The sequence below is a fragment of the Natator depressus genome, chromosome 25 (assembly GCF_965152275.1).
Source record: "Natator depressus isolate rNatDep1 chromosome 25, rNatDep2.hap1, whole genome shotgun sequence".
NCBI lineage: Eukaryota > Metazoa > Chordata > Testudines > Cheloniidae > Natator > Natator depressus.
Genome location: NC_134258.1, coordinates 332608 through 359863, shown reverse-complemented (window position 1 = coordinate 359863; position 27256 = coordinate 332608). Strand labels below are relative to the sequence as shown.

The window sequence follows — 27256 nt, the reverse complement described above, 5'->3', positions numbered from 1 at the left end:
TGAGCAGGGGGTTGGACTAGATGACCTCCTGAGGTCTCTTCCAACCCTAATCTTCTATGATAATTAACCATTGCAACAGATCAGCAAGGGATTTGCAAATCCTCCTTTATTTAGAGTCACCTAATCAAGACTGGGCATCTCTTGTCAAAAGATCTGCTTTAGCAGAACCTGTAGGCACATCCTCTTGCCTGTGTAATGCAGGAGGTCAGAATGGAGATTTACAATGGTCCCTTCTGGCCTTAAAATCTCTTAAACCTTGGGATAAAGGATGTTTGAATAAATGAAGTGAAAACATACTATCAAGCCTACATTTAGGGAAAACAGAAGCAAAGGTGTACATCCAATAATCCACGGATGTGTTGGTTGCAGTGGCTCTGAAATCATAATAATTTCTAAGATGGTAAATTCTAGTGTAAGGAAGCCCTGTGGTGCCCACAGAAGACAAAATTGCTAATTAAAACGTGCGCGCCCTACAGAGCTGGGCTGAACACTGTCTTTTCGGCTATGAAACCACAGGTGAGCGAACAGAAATTTTTGATAGCTGGTAATAGTAATAGATGGTTCCTTGACCGCATCATGGAACATCCTCTAGAGGGCAACATTACACGCTTAAAACCAGCACTTCCCACTGGATCCAAGAGGCAATATCCCTCCATCCCACAGCATTCATGTAAGGTCTTTCCCCTGAAATGCAGAGACCTGATCACTACCCAAAACTGTTTGTTTTGTTGGTTGTTTTTTCCCTTTGCCCCCATTCCCTGGCGCTTGTGGGGGGGGGTATAACACAGCCTCTCCCTCTTGGCCCTTACTGCTCTCAGTATTCTGGTACTACATGCTGGAGCTCTCCTTCTACTCTTCGCTGGTCTGCATGCTGCCCTTTGATGTGAAAAGGAAGGTAAGTGGCAGCGCCATGGGGATGGGGGCACAAACTGAGCTGGGGCATCTGGAAGCCTGGAAGGAGGTCAGTTTGGTGAGTGTGCCACACTGCAATCTACCAAATTCGATTTGCCAATTGTACAAGTGTTACAGCCAATGTTAGAATGGAATCTAACAGGATGGCCCCTTTCTACTGAGTCCAGGGTGGGATCATTAGCTTAGTAATTTAATGCTAGTTTCTTTTCATGTCAGCTTTTAATTGGAACAGTATTTCTGAAATCAGGACACTTGGTTATTCTTAAACAATCAACAATCACCCAGTCTCACATCTATATACTGTCAACAGTTCACCCATCAAGTATAGATACAATCAATGTTCTATGTATGTACTGAATACAGTTTTGCAAGTAATTGTCAAAGCGTGGTGTGGGGCTTACACCAAGGAACAGTCAAATCACCAAGATTTCTTGCTACATTTACTTATGATCATCAGTTCTTTAGTACCAAACACATTTATCAACTTTCAGTATTTCTCCAAGGAGCAAGGATGGACTTGCCTTTAAGGCACTTTCAAGAGTGTGGTCCCTGCTGTTTCAGTTGTTTAGTTTGCAATGGACAACTTTAGAACATCAAAAGCAGTTGCTTAAAGTTATGGTTCAAATCTCTCTTAGGCCAATTTGCTTTGACTTATAAAGGAGGGCAGGTATATAGCATTAGTTACAATCTAAAATATGGTTAGAGGTCTCACTAGAGCATGCAGACTCAGCAAGATAACTGACCTTCAGTTATTTATATTAAAGAATGAAGGAAAAATACAATTTTTGAAATGAAATCTCACCACTTTTTATCCTGTTAACCCTGCAATGGGGAGAGTCCTTTCCACATGACTGCTCTGGGCATACATCACCTTCCTTGTGGGTTCTGCCCATACCCATGTGGTGATCTCAGTTTTATGTACCCTGATTCCAGGGTTCATTGATGGGGTTACCCTCTGATTTCTGTTGGATGCTTGCCATCTGAGTGCTCAGATTTCAGCTGTCTGAGTTTCTCTGCCACTTCCATCAGCATTCAGTAGATGGTGTTGGCTTAGGACAGATTTCTTCAGTCCCATTGCAGGTTTTTTATGTTTGATTCATTCAAGGATTGTATTTCAATATTAGCCCACATTATTTATTGGAATTTCCCCTTTTTTAGGCAGTTTCTTATAGTAATGCAAAGTTATACCCTGGTTTATATCTTTTAACACTCCTCCTCCTTGTGCCATACAAATCGTATTGCTTCTAGAATGCCACAATTATTCATAATGAAAATGAACAAAATCTCTTATAATCTTCCAAACTTGATGGACATGCTTCACACATTCTTTGATTATGTACATATGTATTTTGTGTTATTTAGGGTTTGCAACAGAACAAGAGACATTATTCACATATAGAGAGATGTAAATCTGACTCCCAGGCCAAGCAAATATGCATCATTAATTTGGGATGAAAGACATGTTGATGGGGCAAAACAGATTATCCATGGTATATTTGATTTACAAGGCAAACAAATGTATAGTTTCATCTGAGGGGAAAACATGTGATTTGAGTTTCTTGGGGTAGCCGGCAGTTTGCCCCACTTGTTGACCTTCAGTCTCACAACTATTTATTTCTAGTTTGGTTAACTCTCAGCTTCCCAATCCAGCTCTTGACCAACTCCGAGTGTTCAGTGAGCCACTTTGCACAGGAAAGCTAGGCGATACCCTAGCATGGTAACTTTTTGGAGGCCGTTCAGCTAAATTGGGAGGTAGAAGAATGCTTTATCTGTATGTAAATTACGGGAGATTTGTGCCTCTGTGGTTAACAATCTTCCCGTTTAGCCATTTTAGTTTCTATTCCTGGGGCGGGGGGGGGGGGAAGGGTGGAACTCCTAACCAGAGTCGATCTGTGTGTCTTTAGACAAAGGTTATGTCTACATTACAGCCCTTAGAGTGGCACAACTGTAAGGTCTCTCGGGTAGCCACTGTGTGCCGACCGGAGAGAGCTCTACCATCAGCATCACCCCAACGAGCAGCGGTAGCTCTGTCGGCAGGAGAGCGTTTCCCACCAACGTAGCACTGTCCACACCGGCACATCTGTCGGTGAAACTTATGTCAATCAGGGTGTTTTTTTCATGCCCCTGACCAACAAAAGTTTTACCGACAAAAGTGGTAGTGTAGGCATAGCCAAAGTGTCTCACATGATGTTAATCATTTTCTTATTGTCTTTGCTTGCTGGGTGGATCCTATTTTGTGATAACAGAAATGGATATTTTCAAGGGTCAGGAGACATTGTTATTAATCACTCAAGACATATCACTTGTCTCTACCTCTTACACTTCACACTGAAGAGAATATTCAGACTGTGTGCTCTGGCCTGGTCCTCGGTTCTGCAAAGCTCACTCCTCACTGGTTAGACTGGGTTCATCTTCACAACAACAGGGCTTCCCTCCCCTCTGGGAAGGTGGAGAACTACACAGCCAAACTTCCAAAGGTGCCAGCTTCTTTAGGGTGTCCAGCCTTCGGCATTGTGAGCTGGGATCCCCCAAAGTGTGAATGTTTTTGTAAATTCTTCCCTTGATCTGCCATGCCACACTGGTGCTGGAGATGGGAATAGAAACAGTTGACTGCCATGCAGGCTGAACGTGTCCATGTGACCAGGGCTCCAGGAGACATGGGGCTCTATGTGGTTGCATAGGCTTAAGGCTGCCGTATAAAGCTTCATGTGCAGAGGGGAGGGTGGGTGCATGTGTAGATAAGGGTGGGGTGTGCATTGCAGGCATTAGGCGAGTTGCAGGTATAGGTGAGGTGAGGGTGTAGGCCTGCACGTGGGCGCAGAGCAGAGATGGGAGCTAGTGTTGCTCTATGGCAGAGGGGAGGTTTCTCTTTGCCTCCTCCACTGTAGAGGCATGGGTCTGCATTGTCAGTTGGGTGCGTGTGTGCTTTCTCCATGTACTGTCCCAGCCCTGCACAGATAGGTGGTTCAGCAGAAATCAGTAGTACTAACCAGAAAGACCACAGGCTCAGCTCAGTAGCAAAGGCACTTGGCCAGGTTTATTGTCGATGAAGCACGGTCCTAGCGCCCCATGCTAGATACAGGCACACTAACACATGTATGCCCAGGACAATGGACCAGCTCAGTCAGCAGCAGGACTTTCTGCTGCCCCCTCAGCTGGACGAATGTGCCCCTCCTATGACTTCGCTTTTATACATTGATACAAACAAGTTACTATCTAGGGTGACCAGATAGCAAGTGTGAAAAATCGGTCTGGGTGGGTGGTAATAGGCGCCTATATAAGAAAAAGCCCCAAATATCAGGACTGTCCCTATAAAATCGGGACATCTGGTCACCCGATACGTATCACACTCCTGACATGGTTAGTTACCAGCCCTACACCTGGTTCCTGCTGGCTCGAACAAAACATCCCCACTGATTATTCTGTCCTCCTGTCCTTACCTTACTCAGGGTCAGGGTGTTCCCGTACCGTCTCCCAAGAATGTGTTAACATGTCTATCCAGTACGTAGTACTTAGGAGTTCCTGTGTCTTACCCACGCTCACCGTACCTCTGCCAAGTGTATGTTCCAGACAGTGAACTTGTGAGCAAGCGTCTGCCCTATGCCAGGGCCTGACTTTGGCTCCTAGCATGGCCTAGCTTTGCTGATTGTGGTTCAGGCCTCAGGTCCGGCCCCAGACCCCGTGCTCCAGGCCCTCTCACTCTACTACAGTTTGTAGGAGTTCTGTGTGTGTGAGTTTGCCCAGATCAGACCGTGTTTGCCACCATTGACTCTTTCTTCCCATTTTTCTGGTTGTGGGTCATCCAAGAGTCATGGGTGCCTCATCCCTTTCACAGCCACCAGGGAGTAGACAAGGTTCTCTTGGCTGCGCAGAGCTCTAGAATGTGGCCAGGTTAGAGAGCTGCTGTGGGAGGGTCAGTCTGGGAGCTGCTTCGTGCCTCATAGCAGGAAGAGATTTTATTTCTGGTTGGGAGGAGAATGTGCTCTGCCAGGAGAGAGGGTGGGTCTTGTGTTTTAATCTCTGCTGTACACACTCATCCCTTTTCTCATCAGGATCTTAGTCAGCAGATCGTCCACCATGTGGCTACCATCTTCCTGATCTGTTTCTCCTACTGTGCCAATTACCTCCACATTGGGACATTGGTGATGGTGATCCATGATGCTTCAGACTGTATCCTAGAGGTGAGCACCACAGGCTATGGGGTGGGGGCGGGGAATCGCTGTGCAGCCCACGAGAACCTGAGTTTGGTTTTCCAATAAATCCAGGACAAGTCCAGTGAGTCAATGCAGAAGCTTACAGCTGTGGAGACTTGTGCTGGAGCCTGGCTAAATCCACTTGTGAAATGAGCTACATGGTCTCAGACTTGTCTCTAGTGGACATTTCTCCATACTCCAGTTCTGCACTCTTGGCGGTGTCTGCCTGCAGGAAAAGCAGGGTCATGGCAAGTCAGCACTGAAAGGGAGAAGCTGGGTGGGCTCTGGCCTGGCACACCCCACGCTGATGCAGTCAAGTTGAAGAGTGTTGGCTGAGCTAGTGCAGGCCCAGGATTGGAAAAGCAGGGTGCTGCAGCTCAGGAGGAGGGGCCATTGGCAGAGAGCTCTGGAGACCAAACACACCCAGCCTTGTGCCTCACCCGTGTCTGGGCTGGGAGATCAGCCTTCACAGCCCTGTCCATCCTAGACTCCCTGCTCAGGGGGCCAGCAATGGGACTTGCCTGCTGCCCCTGCCCCTCTCCCCATGTCTCCCCGCCATGCAGTCACTGCTGGGGCACTCTCCCAGGCTGCTCTCTTTTACTTTTCTTTTCTTTTCTTTTCTTTTCTTTTCTTTTCAGCCAACCAAGATATTCAATTATATGAAGTGGAGACGAATTTGTGACGGGCTCTTCATCATCTTCTCAGCTGTTTTCCTCATCACCCGCCTGCTCATTTTCCCCTACAAGTGAGTCTGTGCTAGAGTTCTGGTTCTTTGAAAGGGCTTCCTGGGGAATCACTTCAGAGTCAGGAGCAGCCGGCCTGGCCCCAAATCTCCAGCTACAGCCTCTGCTCCCTCCATCCCCGAGCACCTGCACCTCCATAGCTGGGCTGCAGCACATGCATATGTGACCAGCCTTGCTCCAGGGGTGAGCTGGGAACATGTGGCCTTGGAGGCTGGCAGACTAGAGTGATTCCCTGGCAGAGGGCGTTTCCGTGAATTACCATCTCACACAGGCCTCTGGCAGGTCATTCCCCACCCACACTGGGCTGCTTGCCTCCTCGTGGTCATTGCCTCAGCTCTATAATCTCCCTATGCCAGCATGTGAGCGCACCCCTGTCTGAGACAAATAGTGCTGCCACCTTCCAAGTCTCTCCCAGCCACACCCCTGTGGCTGAGTCTGTAGAAAAGCCTGACACATGACACAGAAATGTGAACCCTCCTGCCCCCATTCATCGGACTGGAGAATCAACTTCGGTGTCATCATTAACTCTTCAGGCATTGATGGGTTCAGGGGAGGGAAGCAGGTGTGAATGAAGCCTGTGGGACTGGGAACTGAGAGATGTTGCAGCAAAGGACACACAGAGGGAGGAGCAGAGGAGGCTCCCAGGACCCAGGAAGAGGGGGAAGAGAGAGAAAAAGAGCATGAGGAAAGAAGGGGCAGGAACCACAGTGGCCTGAGGGGGAGCATATTCCCCCCTGGAGGGGGTGGGAGGGCATTTCCCCATGGAGTGACGAATGTGACAAGAAGACAACGGGCCAATAATAACTAAACATGTAAAAAGAAAAGGAGTACTTGTGGCACCTTAGAGACTACGAATTTATTTGAGCATAAGCTTTCGTGAGCTACAGCTCACTTCATCGGATGAAGTGAGCTGTATCTCTTGAAAGCTCATGCTCAAATAAACTGGTTAGTCTCTAAGGTGCCACAAGTACTCCTTTTCTTTTTGCAAATACAGACTAACACGGCTGCTACTCTGAAACTGAACACGCAGTTACTGCAGAAAGACCAGATTCTTCCCTTGGTCTGTGTGCAGCTCCCTAGGGGGAGCACTGTTTGCATTGCAAGGGGTCTGTAGGTCTGCATGTATCCCTGGCCCCCGACCATTATTAAACTTGGAATCCAGCCACTCCCCCAGGTGCGGTGAAACCCAGTGCTGGGGTATGGTTGTACTTTACTTTTCATACAGATACAGGAAAATCAGTCCAGAAAAACAGACAATAGACAAAGAGCTAACTTACAACCTAGGTCAGTTTTTAAAATAACCCTCTGGCTGTTCTCAACCCCGCTGGGGATCTCCGAGCCCATCAGACGGACACAAAGAAACAATGTGTTTGTAGCTCACTCAGAGCCAGAATTGTGATTAGGCTCCAGTTAGCTTTGAGCTGGGACCAGGCGGCACTTAAGGAGCCCTAGAAATAACTGGGGAGCTGTGACCCAGCACAGCCTGCATGGGTTGGGGCTGGCAGGCTGAGCATGGAGGATCTAGGAGGCCCTAGGAGAAGGGCTGAGGATAAGAGTGAAGGTACAAACAATGCAGCAGGGTCAGATAGCAGCCAGTTACGTTCCCATGTGGACAGATCAGTCCTAATCCCTTCTCTCACCATCTGTCACATTTACTCCTTTCCAGAGAAGCCAGATGCAGCGTTCAGCAGCTGCCAGCCAGAGCCAGGGGCAGCTGCTCACTCAGCTGCACAGCAAAAGACTGAAAGGGGAGAAGCAGCTCTGGGCAGGGGGAGTGAGGGTTGTCTGTAGATCAAGGGGTGCGAGCCAGTCAGCCAGCCCCTGCAGTTTGGCCTTGGAAAAAATAAGGGGAGGATGAGGCTGTGACAAAACCAGGTGTGACTGGAAAGAGTGTCGGACCTGGATTTTAGAAGGTGGGCGGTCTAGGGAACGTGCTAATTAGGGAGCAGCAGATCCTATGTCTGGCCCAGAGAAACTTGAGAAAAAAGCCCCAAACCCCACCTGGCCAATTGTACAATGCTATATGTGGGGATGGAGCGGAGCACAGGGGCATTCCAAGGACCACATTTGTTTTGTGATCCCCTTACGCCCTGAGGCCTGCTCCCCCATAGCCCTACCCTGCCTGCACATGCTTTTATCGCTCACCAGATTGTCAGCCCTTTAAAGCTCTAGCCGCAGTATTTGAGTCTCCTGTGGCTTGGAGTCCTGCAGGCTGTGACTACGCCTGGTGTGAGCAACTATTTCCTTTCATTCGTCCTGGACATACTGGCCATTCCCCAGATGCGGTTACAATCTGCTTGTAGATGGGGAAGACACATTTTCAGACATGGCCTCTTGCTTTGAATGCCGACTTGAAATTCACTAGCGGCCTGATTTTCAGAGGTGCTGAGCACCCACAACTCCACCTGCAGTCAAAGTACTGGTCACATCAGGCTCCTCTAAACCCCATTAGCTGTAATGGCCCCCGGTGAGGTGAGAACGCAGCTGCACTCTGATCACACCCCAGCGTGACCCCTGCACTGGGAGCTGCAAGAGAGAAGTGGCATAAGAACTAGCTGAGCTGGCTCGCCACCACCTGGGGATCTTCCCCACCCCACTAGCTGCTCTGTCCCACCAGATGGGTGCAAAGCAGTGGGGGCGGGGGGAAGGCCAGAGGAGCTGGCCCAAAAATGCAGTCTGCCACCATGCCCCAGAGGCAGCTGCCCCTGCTGCCTTGTAACCCTGCTGAGCACAGGCCGGGGCTTTGGCAGACAGCCCAGTACAGACAGCACCTGAGCGAGATGTAGAGCCAGCGGTGAGAGATGCAGGGCTAAGGCCTGGTGCATACCTGAGAGAGGAGGAGCTCCTGCCGCCTGCGCTTAGCAAAGGAGAGCTAAGTACAGCTCATCCCTGGCTGGGGGCTGGCTCCCAAGTGTCCTGGGTAGGGACTGATGTGCACCCATGGCTAGAGCTGAACCTTGCTGAATCCTGCTAAGATCTCGCCTGTTGCTCACGGGGACTCTCTCTTCGGCAGGGTGCTCTACAACACATGCTACTACTCCATGGAGCTCTACCAGCCCTTCTTCAGGTACTATTTCATGAATGCTCTCCTGATCATTCTGCAGCTGCTGCACATCTTCTGGTCCTGCCTAATCATTCACATGGTCTACAGATTCATCCTGTCCGGCACGGTATGAATCCGCTAACAGTCTCCTGTACCCTCCCTCTAGACTCCTGGGATTCTCAATTATCCATGGTGGATTCTGCATCCTACCAGAATCCAGGGGCTTATATTCCTCGCAGTGCGGGGGGGGGGGGGGGGGGCAGGCTCATTGGCAGTGTTGACCCTAAAGGTGAAACTTCCATGGAAGTTAATAATGGGCCCAAACCTGACATCTTTGTTCAGGGGGGATCCATGCTGGAGTCAAAGGAAGTTTTGTCTGAGTAAAACTTGCACAAAGACAGAGTCAGGACCTCCAAATTGGGGCCAATGTGATCTGCATTTGTCACAGGATCACAGAAATTGGAGAAGGGAACTCTGTCATGTCACTAACGATCCCCTGCAGCATCTTTCCCAGAGCTCTTCCAGTCCCACCTTTTCCTATTTGTTATTGATACACCTTGTGACTCTAATCTACAGCATGTTCTGTCACACTGAATTGCTGCACAGAAGGAAATGCTCTCCCAAAGGCAAAGGCACAGTCTTAGCAATGTTAGATTGCCAGAAACCAGGCTGTAGGAAGGGGCAGTGGGGTATGCCCAGTAGCAATAGCAGGGAGGGCCAGCATAGTGACAGATCGGAGCTGCTGTCACAGCTAAACTGTCTTTTATTGGTCTCTGATTCTGACACTGTCCTGCAGGAACCAAGAATGAGCAGTCATAGAAGCATAGAATCATAGAATCATAGAATATCAGGGTTGGAAGGGACCCCAGAAGGTCATCTAGTCCAACCCCCTGCTCGAAGCAGGACCAATTCCCAGTTAAATCATCCCAGCCAGGGCTTTGTCAAGCCTGACCTTAAAAACCTCTAAGGAAGGAGATTCTACCACCTCCCTAGGTAACGCATTCCAGTGTTTCACCACCCTCTTAGTGAAAAAGTTTTTCCTAATATCCAATCTAAACCTCCCCCATTGCAACTTGAGACCATTACTCCTCGTTCTGTCATCTGCTACCATTGAGAACAGTCTAGAGCCATCCTCTTTGGAACCCCCTTTCAGGTAGTTGAAAGCAGCTATCAAATCCCCCCTCATTCTTCTCTTCTGCAGACTAAACAATCCCAGCTCCCTCAGCCTCTCCTCATAAGTCATGTGCTCTAGACCCCTAATCATTTTTGTTGCCCTTCGCTGGACTCTCTCCAATTTATCCACATCCTTCTTGTAGTGTGGGGCCCAAAACTGGACACAGTACTCCAGATGAGGCCTCACCAGTGTCGAATAGAGGGGAACGATCACGTCCCTCGATCTGCTCGCTATGCCCCTACTTATACATCCCAAAATGCCATTGGCCTTCTTGGCAACAAGGGCACACTGCTGACTCATATCCAGCTTCTCGTCCACTGTCACCCCAGGTCCTTTTCCGCAGAACTGCTGCCTAGCCATTTGGTCCCTAGTCTGTAGCGGTGCATTGGATTCTTCCATCCTAAGTGTAGGACCCTGCACTTATCCTTATTGAACCTCATCAGATTTCTTTTGGCCCAATCCTCCAATTTGTCTAGGTCCTTCTGTATCCTATCCCTCCCCTCCAGCGTATCTACCACTCCTCCCAGTTTAGTATCATCCGCAAATTTGCTGAGAGTGCAATCCACACCATCCTCCAGATGATTAATGAAGATATTGAACAAAACCGGCCCCAGGACTGACCCCTGGGGCACTCCACTTGACACCGGCTGCCAACTAGACATGGAGCCATTGATCACTACCCGTTGAGCCCGACAATCTAGCCAGCTTTCTACCCACCTTATAGTGCATTCATCCAGCCCATACTTCCTTAACTTGCTGACAAGAATACTGTGGGAGACCGTGTCAAAAGCTTTGCTAAAGTCAAGAAACAATACATCCACTGCTTTCCCTTCATCCACAGAACCAGTAATCTCATCATAAAAGGCGATTAGATTAGTCAAGCATGACCTTCCCTTGGTGAATCCATGCTGACTGTTCCTGATCACTTTCCTCTCATGTAAGTGCTTCAGGATTGATTCTTTGAGGACGTGCTCCATGATTTTTCCAGGGACTGAGGTGAGGCTGACTGGCCTGTAGTTCCCAGGATCCTCCTTCTTCCCTTTTTTTAAAGATTGGCACTACATTAGCCTTTTTCCAGTCATCCGGGACTTCCCCCGTTCGCCACGAGTTTTCAAAGATAATGGCCAAGGGCTCTGCAATCACAGCCGCCAATTCCTTCAGCACTCTCGGATGCAACTCGTCCGGCCCCATGGACTTGTGCACGTCCAGCTTTTCTAAATAGTCCCTAACCACCTCTATCTCCACAGAGGGCTGGCCATCTCTTCCCCATTTTGTGATGCCCAGCGTAGCAGTCTGGGAGCTGACCTTGTTAGTGAAAACAGAGGCAAAAAAAGCATTGAGTACATTAGCTTTTTCCACATCCTCTGTCACTAGGTCACTCAGTCACCATGCCCTGTTCCAGTCCAAATACAAGGCCTTTCCTAAGAGCAACACAGAGCAACCCCAACTTACTAAATGAAAAATAACACTCACTAATTACCCATAGTTTCCCCTGGGGTGGAGAGTGGAGAAGAACTGAATCTGACAGACAGGAAGGTGCTCAGATACCACGGTGATGGGCACAGTGTAAGAAGATGAACAGAATAGAAGAAAGCCTTATTAGAAGAGGAATGGGCCATGAGGAAAACTACACTCAGTTATATCCAGAATTAATTCATGTTCTCTCTAAAAATACTTCACCTTGTGGTACATGCAAAAATATATTTCAGAGATTTTCAAATGCAGCAGAGCTCAGCAAGGAATAATAGTGCAGCATCCACAGCCAGGTGTGTAAACTGTGCTTTTAACGATAAAGACTCTGAGTGGCCCAAGCAGCATTAGGAAGGATGTGGCATGACCTCCCCTGCTTAGAGAAGATCAGCCAGAGAATTCACACAGTTCAGTCCAAGACTCTGGCTCCTTTTGTGGGTCTAGTTTCCTGCTCCTTTTCCCCTCCTTTTCTCCTTCTTCTTTTTATTCTCCCACAAAAGTTCAAAGAAAATTTTTCTCCAGTAAAGCAACGGGAAAGTGCAGGGCATGGCAAGAGCAGTGCCCAGTCCTGCAGCACAGCTCAGGGCTCACCCATTCTAACTATCCCCAGAAACAAACCCCAGGATTGGGCAGGGCATCAGGCACAGCACCAGCAACTAAGGGGGGATCTGCAAAGTCACCTCTGAGACTTAGGAGCACAAGTCCTTACAAGTGACTGTCAAAGGGAGTTGGGCACCCTCCAAGCTTCCAGCAGCCCCCAGGACTCAGGCAGAGCTTAGCAAAGCTGGAAGCCTCCCCTTCCACTCAGCAGAGCTGTCTGAAGCTGGCATCCCCACTCAGGCCCCAGGGTGGAAGTGATAGCTGCAGTCCTGCTAATACCCATGCAGCTCAGAGAGCTCTTAGGCCAATGGTCCAGTCTAGTTTTAAATGACTGGAGCAATGGGATTTCCACCTCCTCCATGGGAGACCACTCCAACGCCCTGGAGTTCTGATCCCCAGCTAGATTTTTCCTTTGCCTAATTCCATCTCATTGCTCCTATTCTCTTCCCACTAACCAGCACAAACAATTCCTCTCCCTCCTCAGCGTTTATACCCCTCCGAGCCCAGATGGGCATATTCAGCTCTGAGCATCTCACACTATGCTCTCCAGCTCTCTAGTCATTTTGATTGCCCTGCTCTGAGTGTTGGCATCTTTCTAATATTAAGATACCCAGGACCAGATACAGTATTGCAGATACCTGGCCAGATTCATGCCCCTGCTCCAGTCCCTTGGAGCTGCTCAGGTTGCAGGTGCTGTTACTCTCAACAGACATGGACATGCACCTAAAAAAAGGCTAGGACAGGTCTTTCCTAGGAGGTGACCCTGCACAGAGGTTCAAATGTCCTGAAACATTTAGGTCCACCCCAACTAAATGTTTTGTTTCAATTTTGAGGTTTTTAAAAATATCTTTATAAGTTTTTAAAACAAAATTGAGGGATATACTGAAACAAAATATCTCTCCAAAACAAAAAGTCTAAAAGTTTCATTTTGGAAATGCCCAAACACAAACCATTTTGACATTTCCCTTTTTTCCCCTGAAATGATTCACCAACAAAATCAACCCGAATTCACAGATTATTATGGTTGACCCGAATTGGCATTTTTCAGGAGGAAAAACAAAGTACTCACAGTTATCTGTGATGAGATAGCTGGCTCTGTGGATAAGGGGAAAGCGGTGGACGTGTTATTCCTTGACTTTAGCAAAGCTTTTGATACTGTCTCCCACAGTATTCTTGCCAGCAAGTTAAAAGAAGTATGGGCTGGATGAATGGACTATAAGGTGGATAGAAAGCTGGCTAGATTTTCGGGCTCAACGGGTAGTGATCAACGGCTCCATGTCTAGTTGGCAGTCGGTATCAAGCGGAGTGCCCCAAGGGTCGGTCCTGGGGCCGGTTTTGTTCAATATCTTCATTAATCATCTGGAGGATGGCGTGCATTGCACCCTCAGCAAGTTTGCAGATCACACTAACCTGGGAGGAGAGGTAGATACATTGGAGGGTAGGGATAGGATACAGAGGGACCTAGACAAATTGGAGGATTGGGCCAAAAGAAACCTGATGAGGTTCAATAAGGATAAGTGCAGGGTCCTGCACTTAGGACGGAAGAACCCAATGCACAGCTACGGACTAGGGACCGAATGGCTAGGCAGCAGTTCTGCGGAAAAGGACCTAGGGGTTACAGTGGACGAGAAGCTGGATATGAGTCAGCAGTGTGCCCTTGTTTCTAGGAAGGCCAATGGCATTTTGGGATGTATAAGTAGGGGCATAGTGAGCAGATCGAGGGACGTGATCGTTCCCCTCTATTCGACATTGGTGAGGCCTCATCTGGAGTACTGTGTCCAGTTTTGGGCCCGACACTACAAGAAGGACGTGGATAAACTGGAGAGAGTCCAGCGAAGGGCAACAAAAATGATTAGGGGTCTGGAACACATGACCTATGAGGAGAGGCTGAGGGAACTGGGATTGTTTAGTCTGCAGAAGAGAAGAATGAGGGGGGATTTGATAGCTGCTTTCAACTACCTAAGAGGTGATTCCAGAGAGGATGGTTCTAGACTATTCTCAGTGGTAGAAGAGGACAGGACAAGGAGTAATGCTCTCAAGTTGCAGTGGGGGAAGTTTAGGTTGGATATTAGAAAAAAACTTTTTCACTAGGAGGGTGGTGAAACACTGGAATGCGTTACCTAGGGAGGTGGTAGAATCTCCTTCCTTAGAAGTTTTTAAGGTCAGGCTTGACAAAGCCCTGGCTGGGATGATTTGATTGGGGATTGGTCCTGCTTTGAGCAGGGGGTTGGACTAGATGACCTCCTGAGGTCCCTTCCAACCCTGATATTCTATGATTCTATGATTAGGGGACTGGAGCACATGACTTATGAGGAGAGGCTGAGGGAACTGGGATTGTTTAGTCTGTGGAAGAGAAGAATGAGGGGGGATTTGAGAGCTGCTTCCAGCTACCTGAAAGGAGGTTCCAAAGAGGATGGATCTAGACTGTTCTCAGTGGTAGCGGATGACAGAACAAGGAGTAATGGTCTCAAGTTGCAGTGGGGGAGGTTTAGGTTGGATATTAGGAAAAACTTTCTCACTGGGATGGTGGTGAATCACTGGAATGTGTTACTGAGGGAGATGGTGGAATCTCCTTCCTTAGAGGTTTTTAAGGTCAGGCTTGACAGAGCCCTGGCTGGGATGATTTAGTTGGGGATTGGTCCTGATTTGAGCAATGGGTTGGACTAGATGACCTCCTGAGGTCCCTTCCAACCCTGATATTCTATGATTCACACCATTTTTTTCCTGCAACTCTAGAGGTGACTTGATTACAGTCTGTCAGTATCTGCAAGGGGGTGGAATTTTCTGATACTAGAAAGATCTGTACTGTAGCAGACAAAGACACAATAAACTGGAAACTGAAGCTAGACAAATTGAGTCTAGGAATGAGGTGCAGATTTTTAACAGTGAGGGTAACTAACCATTGGAACAACTTGCTTAGGATGTGGCAGATTCTCCATCATTTGAAGTCTTAGGTGTCTCTTTCTAAAAGGTTTGCTCTAGTTCAAGCAGAAGCTACAGATCTGATTCAGGAATCACTTTGTGACATTGTTGCCTGTGTTGTGCAGGGGTCAGACTGGAAGATTGAAAGGGATTGTAATGGATTAGGCTATGAACCTGCCCACTGTGCATTTAATTCCTTACAGTTACAGTCACCAGAAATGCAGTTCTCTCCATTGTAAAGTCACCATGGGCCAAGTTACCACCCAATGAGATCGGAGACACCACAGTTCTTCTTTGAGCAACTGCAGATGTTTATTCCAGTCAGCTGCACGCAAGCCCAGCGCACTGATGCCATAGAATTTTGCTTAGCAGTACCACAGGGGCGGTGCTCCCATAGCCTTTCCCATGGCTGTATCCCCAACCCCCCTCAGTTCCTTCTCACTGCCCACAGCTCAAGTTGAAGTATTTTGTGTGGCTTTTCCTCACACAGTTTCCTATCTTAGTCCTCTGAGATTTTGTTGTAAATAGTTGACAGTTAGTTAGTAGTAATACCCGTTCTATTAGTTGGAAATAGTTCATTAGGGTAAGTAGTTGTCCTGGAGGGATGTGCTCACTGGGGTTCAAGCACTGGGATGGCTATTCCCAATTGTGATCCCCACACATGGTGTTTATTGTGCCTAGAAGAAGGGCACTCTAGGGTCATGTCACCCAACCAAACCATGATGCCACCTGCTCGGCCACCTACATTACAGACTCACATGGAGGCTGCTTCCTCACAGCAGGTTCAGACTGAGCCACTTACACAGGGACCTGCGCTGCAGCAGGACAGTCCAGTGGCTCCACTTCCATCTTCGTCCTAATCCCCTGATGACTCCATGGTACTGGAACGTTCCTCCCCAGTGCCTGAAGATTTTAAGGCACATCTGGAGCTTCTCAGATGAATGGCTTCAGCCTGGGTAGTCAGGCTGAGTTTGTGCAGTCTGGTAGACATTCTTCAGTCCTTGACCCTGGGGAGGGTCACTCTTCCTTCAAATGAAGCACGGTTAGAACCTGCCCAAACTTCATGGATGACCCCAGGTTCCTTACCGTCTCCAACAAATTGTACAGACCAGCATTATTACATTCCTGTGCAGGGGTTTGAGTGCTTTAATTCGCATCCTGCTCTTAACTCTATTGTTGTAACAACAGCTAATGAGAGGTCGCGATGAAGGAGATACAAATCCACACCCCGGGACAAAGAGGCTAAGAGGCTGGATCTCATAGGAGGAAAAATCTACTCGACTTTGTCCTTGCAAATGCGCATTGCAAATCAGCATGCGCTGCTGTCCAAATAAGATTTTGGGAGTTAGGTTTGGTAACAAAATTCACAGACAAGTCACCTGAATCCTCTCGGGAGGGGTTCAAGGTGTCCATTGCAGACAGCCGATTGGTTGCTAACACAGCTTTGCAGTCGCCACTAGGCACAGCGGATGCAGCTTCCAGAGATATGGCATCAGCATTTACAGTGAGAAGGGCATCATGTTAGCAAAACTCTGGCATAGCTGCAGAGACCCAGCAGAGTGTAGAAGACCTGCCCTTGATGTTGATGTTTGTTCTCTGACAAAACAGATAAGACTTTACATTCATTTAAGGACTCTCAAGCAACTCTGTGTTCCTTGGGGATTTATACCCCAGCCACAAAGAGACGTCATTTTGCGGGTCAGTAACAGCAGCAGCAGTATCGCCCTCAGCAGTTTTTCAGACAGGTATCTTACCAGTTAAGGCACCAAGACTACTCCAGAAGGGGGAACAAGTCAAACGGAAGAAGGCCTTCTGGATCTAGTTTTACCCAATCAGTCTGTTCTCCTCCAGCTTCGGGCAGGCAGCCTTCTGTATCGAGAGCAGCATACCAGTGGTGAATGTCTCAATCCTATCTCCTCAGTTTGGGGACAGGCTGTCTCACTTCTACAGCACTTGGGAAGCCATAAGCACTGTAGGATCGAGTTACGGTATTCAATTTATCTCCATTTTCCCCTCCCAACCCCCATTCTGTCTCTATTCAGGGCTCCTCTCACGAGTCACTGTTTCTTCAGTAGGTCCAGGGCCTCTGTGTTCTGGGAGCTGTGGAAAAGGTCCCTCATTGTCATTGCCAAAAGAAATTCTAGTCTGGGTACTTCCTGATCTTCAAGTCCAAGGGATGGATGAGATCTATCCTTGAGTGCTGTGATCTCAACAAGGACATCAAGTGTATGAGATTCCGCATGGCTACCCCTGGCTACTGTTCTTCCCACGTTGAATCACAACAACTGGTTTGCTGCTCTCAATCTCCAGGATGCATATTTTCATGCAATGATCTTCCCAAGCCACAGGAAGTTCCTGAGATTCATCATTGCCAGAGAACACTTTCAGTGCACGATTTTCCCCTTTGGCTTGTCGTCAGCCCCATGCCTCTTTACCCAGTGCACGACAGTGGTAGCGGCCTACTGCAGATTGGGGGGCGTTCGTGTCTTCCCATACTTAGACAATTGGCTAGTGAGAGGCTGTCAAGGTTCCTTCCCCACTCTGAACTCTAGGGTACAGATGCGGGGACCTGCATGAAAACCACCTAAGCTTACTTTTACCAGCTTAGGTTAAAACTTCCCCAAGGTACAAATTAATTTTACCCTTTGCCCTTGGAATTTCCACTGCCACCACCAAACTTTAACTGGGTTTACTGGGAAACGTAGTTTGGACACGTCTTTCCCCCCAAAATCCTCCCAACCCTTGCACCCCACTTCCTGGGGAAGGTTTGGTAAAAATCCTCACCAATTTGCATAGGTGACCACAGACCCAAACCGTTGGATCTGAGAACAATGAAAAAGCATTCAGTTTTCTTACAAGAAGACTTTTAATAGAAGTAAAGGAATCACCTCTGTAAAATCAGGATGGTAGATACCTTACAGGGTAATTAGATTCAAAACATAGAGAATCCCTCTAGGCAAAACCTTAAGTTACACAAAAGACAGACAGGAATAGTCATTCCATTCAGCACAGTTCTTTTCTCAGCCATTTAAAGAAATCATAATCTAACACATACCTAGCTAGATTACTTACTAAAAGTTCTAAGACTCCATTCCTGTTCTGTCCCCAGCAAAAGCAGCACACAGACAGACACAGACCCTTTGTTTTTCTCCCTCCTCCCAGCTTTTGAAAGTATCTTATCTCCTCATTGGTCATTTTGGTCAGGTGCCAGCGAGGTTACCTTTAGCTTCTTAACCCTTTACAGGTGAAAGGATTTTTCCTCTGGCCAGGAGGGATTTTAAAGGGGTTTACATGTCCCTTTATATTTATGACAGAGGCAGATCTGAGGAATGAGTCCTCAGTCGTGTTCAGTTCACACTGGACCTCTGAGACTGACAGGTTGATTTTGAACAAAGCAAAATTTAAATTGAATCAAACTCAAAAAACTTCCTCGTGGCTGGACTTTACAAAAACTAAACAAGCCATTTACAACACACACTTTGCTTCTCTACAAAAGAAATAGGACACTAAACTATCTAAACTACTACATGCCACAAAGGGCCACAACAGAGGTTCCCTTAACCCACCCAGCAATATTGCTAATCTATCCAACTATACTCTTAGCCCAGCAGAAGAATCTGTCCTATCTCGGAGCCTCTCCTTCTGCCCCTCCACCCCCACGAACATGATACAGTTCTGTGGTGACCTAGAATCCTATTTTCGACATCTCCGACTCAAGGAATATTTCCAACACACCTCTGAACAACATACTAACCCACAGAGACTTTCCTACCAACACTACAAAAAGAAGGATTCTAGGTGGACTCCTCCTGAAGGTCGAAACAACAGACTGGACTTCTACATAGAGTGCTTCCGCCGACGTGCACGGGCTGAAATTGTGGAAAAGCAGCATCATTTGCCCCATAACTTCAGCCGTGCAGAACACAATGCCATTCACAGCCTCAGAAACAACTCTGACATCATAATCAAAAAGGCTGACAAAGGGGGTGCTGTCATCATCATGAATAGGTCGGAATATGAACAAGAGGCTGCTCGGCAGCTCTCCAGCACCACTTTCTACAAGCCATTACCCTATGATCCCACTGAGGGTTACCAAAAGAAACTACAGCATTTGCTCAAGAAACTCCTTGAAAAAGCACAAGAACAAATCTGCACAGACACACCCCTGGAACCCCGATCAGGCGTATTCTATCTGCTACCCAAGATCCATAAACCTGGAAATCCTGGGCGCCCCATCATCTCAGGCATTGGCGCCCTGACAGCAGGATTGTCTGGCTATGTAGACTCCCTCCTCAGGCCCTACGCTACCAGCACTCCCAGCTATCTTCAAGACACCACTGACTTCCTGAGGAAACTACAATCCATCGGTGATCTTCCTGAAAACACCATCCTAGCCACTATGGATGTAGAAGCCCTCTACACCAACATTCCACACAAAGATGGACTACAAGCCATCAGGAACAGTATCCCCAATAATGTCACGGCAAACCTGGTGGCTGAACTTTGTGACTTTGTCCTCACCCATAACTATTTCACATTTGGGGACAATGTATACCTTCAAATCAGCGGCACTGCTATGGGTACCCGCATAGCCCCACACTATGCCAACATTTTTATGGCTGACTTAGAACAATGCTTCCTCAACTCTCTTCCCCTAATGCCCCTACTCTACTTGCGCTACACTGATGACATCTTCATCATCTGGACCCATGGAAAAGAAGCCCTTGAGGAATTCCACCATGATTTCAACGATTTCCATCCCACCATCAACCTCAGCCTGGACCAATCCACACAAGAGATCCGCTTCCTGGACACTACGGTGCTAATAAGCGATGGTCACATAAACACCACCCTATACCGGAAACCTACTGACTGCTATTCCTACCTACATGCCTCCAGCTTTCACCCAGACCACACCACACGATCCATCCTCTACAGCCAAGCTCTACGATACAACCACATTTGCTCCAACCCCTCAGACAGAGACAAACACCTACAAGATCTCTATCAAGCGTTCTTACAACTACAATACCCACCTGCTGAAGTGAAGAAACAGATTGACAGAGCCAGAAGAGTACCCAGAAGTTACCTACTACAGGACAGGCATTTGCATCCAGGAAAACATGCCAGCAGCAGCTCAATTACCAGGCTCTCAAAACCAGTTGTCTCAGAAGGACTTTCTTGGACAACCATGAATGGTCTCCACAGAGCAGTGTGGTGAGGTCCATCTTCAGGGAACGGGGCATCTCATCAGTCGACCTGTTTCCCACAAAGTACAACAAGAAATGCCATGAATTTTGTTCTTAAGCGGGATCCAGTCCATAGTCCCTAACCCAGGGCCTTCCATCTGAACAGGGAAGTGGACCTAAATTCCCTCTAAGCTGCGCAGCCGCGCAGCAGGGGGAGACGCCCCTGCCCCGGCGTGGCCCAGCCGAAGCTGCCGCGGCCTGGGACAGGAGGCCTGGGAGAGGCGCCTCTCCCTGGCCCCGAGCTGCTGTGGCTAGAGAGGGCTGGGCGGAGTCTGCTATCCCCACTGCAGCCCTGAGGTAGTCTGCACCCCAGAGCCCTCACACCCTCGCATCCCAACCATCTACCCTAGCCCTGAGCCCCCTCCCGCACCCTGAGCCCCTCATCCCCAGCCTCACCCCAGAGCCTTCACCCCCAGCCAGCGCCCCCCCCTGCACCCCAACCCTCTGCCGTAGCCCTCAGCCCCCTCCCAAACTCTGAACTCCTCGGCCCCACCCCTGCCACACTTCACCTCCATATTTATGCACATAATAAAATTAATTTTGCACATGGACATAAAGAATTAGGGGGAACACTGGAGTGGAGCTACGCCTTTCCCCCATCCCTCTCTTCCCTCAGGTTATCGTCAAACTCAAGTTACACCATACCAAATTGATACTTATTAAGCTGCCCTGGCCGAGATAGTGTTGGTTTTCCAACTTTCTCAGTCTGTCAACTCGACCTCCCAGATCTTTTCTGTTTGTTGCTGACCTGCTAAGTCAGCACCACAGCCAGGTTGTTCATCTGGCGTTTGGCAGTCCACACTTCACAGCATGGATGGTACATGGCGAGATGAGGATGAAGGTCAGTGCTCAGAAGCAGTTCAGGGGATCTTGCTTAATAGTAGAAAACCATCTACTTACTTGGCAAAGCAGAAGTGTTTTTCCATTTGGTCAACATTGAAGGGAATCCAGCCCATATCAGCTCCCATTCAGGACATTTTGGACTACCTGCTTCATTTGAAGTCTGTAAGTGTACCTCTGAGCTCGTTGAGGGTTCACTTGGTGGCAATCTCGGCATTCCATCCTCCCATCCAAGGAAAGTCTGTTTCTCAAACTCCATGGCAATGAGATTTCTGAAGGGTATTGTCCACCTGTTTCCTCCTGTAAAGGAAATGGTCCCACTGTGGGACCTTAATACAGTACTCGCCACCCTCGTGGGTCCTCCATTTGAGTTGATAGCAACCTGCTCGTTTTCTCTCCTCTCCCAGAAGACAGCCTTTCTTTTGGCTACAACATCTACAAGAAGAGCCAGTGAATTACAAGCCTGAATGGCAGAGCCTTTACATACCCAGTTCTTCAAAGACAAAGTGTCCTTAAGGACACATCCAAAGCTTTTGTCCAAGGTTGTTTTACAGTTTCACCTGAACCAGGTTATTTAGTTGCCTCTATTCTTCCCTAAGCCACACTCAAATATGAATGAGCAGCAACTCCATACATTAGATATGAGGCGGTGCCTGGTGTTCTGTTTAGAAAGGACTAACCTGTTTTGTTCATCCCCTCCACTTCTTGTCTCATATGAAGATTGGCCAAAAGGTCATCCAGTGTCTGCACAGACGATCTCTAGGGGGATAACTTCCTGCATTACCAGAGCTTATGGAGTAGCTTACACTATGTCCCCATGGACATTACAGGCCCGTTCAACAAGAACACAAGTGACAACAAAAGCATTTATCAGTGATGTTTCAATAGTGGACATTTTCTGGACTGCTGCATGGTCTTCTGTGTGTACTTTTGCTAAACCTTACACTATTACCACAGCATCTAGGTCATATGCAAACTTTGGGAAGTCTGTTCTGCAGTCATTATTTAAGTAGAGTCCAAGGTCCACCACATACTAGACCTGTTCGTGAGTCACCTGAGTGGAATACACATCTGCAACCACTCGAGGAAGAAAAGATGGTTCTTTACGTGTCATGTAACTGTTGTTCATTGAGGTGTGGGTGCAGACATGTATTCCATGACCTGTCCTCCACCCACGTTGCATCAGCATCTCTAGCCTTGAATGCTACTATGCTGGGAACTTTGTGCTACCTGTTGACAAATGCTGACTTGTCAGTAGTGACCGGTGGAATGTACACTGGATGTGGCAGTCCATGACTAAGCTGCAATGCCAGAGTCTGCTGGAGTTGGCACAGGGCCTGCCCCAATCAGGTTTTGGCACTAGACAGCCCATCAGTCCCTCGCTTTCCTGAGTGCTGAAAGTCACCACAACGTGGTTTAAAAGGCCTCGGAGGGGCACATAGTAAAACCTGTCAGGTATGAACTTGTGTCCATCTGGGACAGTGAAATGTGATTCAGAACCTGGGCCATATTGACTGGGTTGCAGACTGTAAGCATGGTCCCCAGCAGATGTGCCAACAGGGGCCCAACTTAGATGCTAGTCCTGGGTACAGGTGGATGGGTAGAAACATAGGAATTACCAGAATGGATTAGGTCCATGGCCCATCTCATCCAGCATCCTGGCTCCAACAGTGAGTTCCATGGCAGCAACAGCCACTACACATCTTTTAAACCATTTATTGAAGATACAGAGAAGAAGGAAGAACAGTAAAGCCTTTGAAATGTAAAATCTGAAGTCTTCATTTTAACAGCAGCCCTCGCTCCCTTTCCGTAGCTGTTGAGGAAGACTCTGTCTTTTAGATGTTATTAAAGATGGGAATAGCTCCTTCTGGGAGAAGAGCAAAGGCAATCCGAGCCAGACTGGAGCTGCTGCTGCTGTTAAAGTCCGATCCTGTTTTCTTTAAGACAAACACACACCAAGGGGGAGAGAAAGGACCAGCAAAGACAGAGAATGCAGCTTCTGTCTCTAGAGCTGACTCTTACTTGCAAGCTCCGTGCTGGAGAAATACAGGCCCAGCCCATGGTGAGACGTGGCAAACTTGTAGAAGCATTGGGCTGTCTACAGCAGTGCTTTTAGCTGCCTCACTGAGCATGGTCTGACAGCAGTGCTGCAAAAGAGAAAGTCTTGGCTGGCTACATCAGGCTTTTATTAGACAGAAACCGAAAGGAGAGAGCATGAGAGGGAAGAGGAGAAGAAAGGTGGGGTGGGGGAATGACACACAGGGGAGGCGATGGGAGCAGGAACCCACATATCCCGTCCCCGCTGTTCAGGAGCTAGTGGAAGCCATAGGAGGTGACAAGAGGTGAGCACGTCGCTCAGGATCAGGGCGCTGAAGATAGAACAGTTCCCCGTGGATTCCGGGGCCCCAGGAGATGATGAGGTGGCAGCCATAATGGTGAACTCGCTCCTTTCAATCCATCTGGTGTCTCACAGACATTTTGATCCTTCCCCTGAAGTCTCTTGGGCCGGAACAGCCCATCCCCTCATTATTTTGTCTACCAATTAGGCCTAATCTCTGACATATGGATTTTTGTTCATCACTTTCTGGCATTATTCTCCTTTGTATACCAGTCACAGTCTTACCTCAGTCCTTGGATGTGTGATGGGGCAAGGCCAGATGGCTATAGAAAAGTAGTGGGAGATAGATATATTAGCTCCAGGCTAAACAAATCCCTGGTACCAGGATAAGTGAAATGGCAGCTGCTCCAGGTCAATTAAGACACCTGGGGCCAATTAAGAACTTTCCAGAAGGCAGGGAGAATGCTAGGTTGATTGGGATACCTGAAGCCAATCAGGGGCTGGCTGAAACTAGTTAAAAGCCTCCCAGTTAGTCAGGTGGGTGGACATGTCAGGAGCTGTGGGAGGAAGTTGTGCTGTTGGAGAGACTGAGCAGTACACTCCATATCAGACACAAGGAAGGAGGCCCTGAGGTAAGGGTGAAGTGGAGCTTGAGGAAGTGGGGGCTGCTGTGGGGAAGTAGCCCAGGGAATTGTACATGTCATGTTTCTAAAAGGTCAGCTACCATAGCTGATACTATTAGGGTCCCTGGGCTGGAGCCCAGAGTAGAGGGTGGGCCCAGCCCCCCCTCCCCCCCTTTGCCCCCTCATTAATCACTGAGACTGGGAGACAACAGAGACTGTGCAAGGAAGGATAACTTCTCCTCACCTCCCTTGCTGGCTTATGATGAAAATGGCTCAGGAGGCTGTGACCCTTGCCTCTGGAGAGAGAAGGGCTATGTGGAGGGTCACAGTGAGCCTCTGAGGCTAGCAAAATCCGCCAGGAAACGTGTGACCCACGGAGGCAAGGACAGAGCTTTGTCACAGATGGTACTGCAGACCTATTTGTTTGGACTATTTCAGTATCAGTCTCCTTTTCAGTCAGTCGTACCTCTTTCTGAACAATTTTATGTAACAGGCTGAGCTGGAATTTTGTTACTTTGTATAATTTACAGTACAGGTCCCTGCACAACAGAGGTTGGCTTAAGCCCTGAAGCATGAGGTTTAATATCTCTTCCAAAATGTTTATCATTGATTCTGATAGCTTGAGAATGTTCCCAAGGCAGTGACACCTAGAGAATAGAGCACTGGACTGGACTATTCCTGGCTTTGCAATTGGCCTGCTGCAAGTCACTTCCCTGCTCTGTGACTCAGTTTCCCTATCTGTATAATGGGGATAATGACATTGACTTGCTTTGAGACTGACAGTTGAAAAGTGCTTGGTAAGAGCTGGGTGGTGTTGTTATTATCCATATAAACATCTGGCCCTCTTCTGACTCTTGCTCAGTTTCTGCTGTGAGTGATATGCTGAGCCATGAGTTTCACAGCTAGGTGGAGAAATATGCTCTGGGTTCAGTGTTTAAGTTCCCACCTTTCCATTTCGTTGCCTGCCTTGCTGCCTTGTGCTGTGAGCAGGGAGAACAGAAATTCCTGATCTACCTTCTCCAGACCAGTCATTGTTTAATAGACTTTTGTCATGTGTCTCTCATTCATCTCCTGTCTTGGGCTGCTCGGCAAGGGGTTGGAGCCAAGGCATTTCTTTAGGAGGTGTGAAACTGCTGAGAAGCGTCTACATAATTTGTTTCAGAGTAACAGCCGTGTTAGTCTGTATTCGTAAAAAGAAAAAAGAAAAGGAGGACTTGTGGCACCTTAGAGACTAACAAATTTATTTGAGCATAAGCTTTCGTGAGCTACAGCTCACTTCATCTGAGCTACAGCTCACGAAAGCTTATACTCAAATAAATTTGTTAGTCTCTAAGGTGCCACAAGTCCTCCTTTTCTTTTTGTGGATACAGACTAACACGGCTGCTACTCTGAAACCTACATAATTTGTGTTCAACTAGTGAAACTGGTGAATGCTAACGGTGATTTAAATCAGCCTCCGCTGAGTGCTGTCTGGCTCCTCCCTGCCCCCATACCATCCATGTCACCCTCCACCCAACCACTCCCGTTGCAGCATGGAGTTAACAAACTGTTCAGAGCAGGGATTCTAGCTAGGATGGTCCCTGAGGCCACTCACAGCAGGGCAGCCCAGCCAAACCACAGGTCAGCACAAGTCAACATGCCTTCAGCCCCCTTGGGGAGCGTAGCACAGTTGTGAGTGTTTGGAAGGTAAATCCTCCCCCACCCAGGAACTTAGACTTTGTCTACACTGGAACTTTGTTGGCAAAACTTTTGTCATTCAGGAGTGTTAAAAAATACCCCCGCCCCCCGAACAACAAAAGTTTTACCAACAAAAAGCACAAGTGTAAACAGCCCTTTTTCGGCAGGAGAGCTTTCTCCTGCCAACAGACAGCAGCTACACTGCGCAGACACTAAAAGCTGCGTAGTGTAGACAAAGTCTTAATGTGCTCCTTTGACCTCAGGCTGCTTCATGACCGTACAACCATTCCTGGCATCGACCGGGATTGTCCCTGGGTCGCCCCTCGAGCGAGACAGAGGGACAATCAGAGCCTGTTTCAAGGAGAGATGCTCCTAAGGGCAGCCCAGGAGGACACACAGGAAAGGATTTGCTAAAGCCCACAGACAGAAATGGCAGCTGGAATCCAGGGGCAGCAGAATCAGGGGAGCAGGAGGCTAGCATCCCCACAATGGAAATATTGAGTTGGCTGCATTCCCATGTAAACTCACACACCCGGGGGAGGGTGAAGGTGAGAGGGAGACCCAGAAGAACTGGAGCAGCTGCCACAGGGCCTTGGATCAGGCCAGGGAGCAGGGAATAGGCCCAGGAGCAGGTAGGAACTCCCAGAACCCTCCTTCCCAGCCTGGAGCTGGCTGCCTCCCTGCAGCCTGAGTCTCAGTACCTGCCCACACTCCCCCTCCTATCCCTCTGCTCCCCGCCCCCTGCAGGAACCCATCCAATGGCTCAGACACTAATGCTTCTTCTGCAGCCTTCACTGTATGTACTGTCTCTGATTTAAAATCTCTCTCTCCTGCAGATGGAAAGGGACTTGAGAAGCGACACAGAAGAAAGTGACATGGCTGAAGAAGAGAGAGAACAAATGAGGGAGAAAGAGAAAAATGGGACCATGCATTTCAGCAACATCACAAACAACAATTGCATCCAGAATAGCGGGGTCCAGCAGCTAAACAGCAGAGCCCATCTCAGCAATGGCTATGCCAAAGATAGATAGCCTGGGCCAGGCCTGCTGGCTGATCCATCTATACTGAACACAGCCTAGCGTCCTTAGTAATTGTCTTACTCGTTGTGTAGACGAGGGAAGCAATTTTAATTTAATAGCTGAATTCGTGCTTCTGATAACAGAATTGTGTGTTATCACTTAATATGTAAAGAATGCTTCTGCTCTTTTCTCCAATAGAAGCTTTGCACTGGTTGTAGCCTGAATAAAGAGAGGGATCAAACTGGCTTGGCTTTAGCAATCCTGTAGGTGTTGTTAACTATCTTGAACAATACTCTAAGCACCTGATAAATGTTTAGCAATTGTAATTTATAACCTCACCTGCCTACCAGCATTTGACAGGAGTCTGTTAGCTCTGTCCAGCACTTTAGCAAAGATCCGGGCATGTGGCTATTAGTGATTAAGGCTAGCAGATAAATTCCAATCTTTTTAGAT

General features: G+C 48.1%; 1 pseudogene; it reads left to right on the top strand.

Moving 5' to 3' along the window:
* Positions 1-26815, top strand: part of LOC141977959 (ceramide synthase 4-like) — a 62091-nt pseudogene extending 35276 nt beyond the window's left edge.
* Positions 26816-27256: the final 441 nt, after the last annotated feature.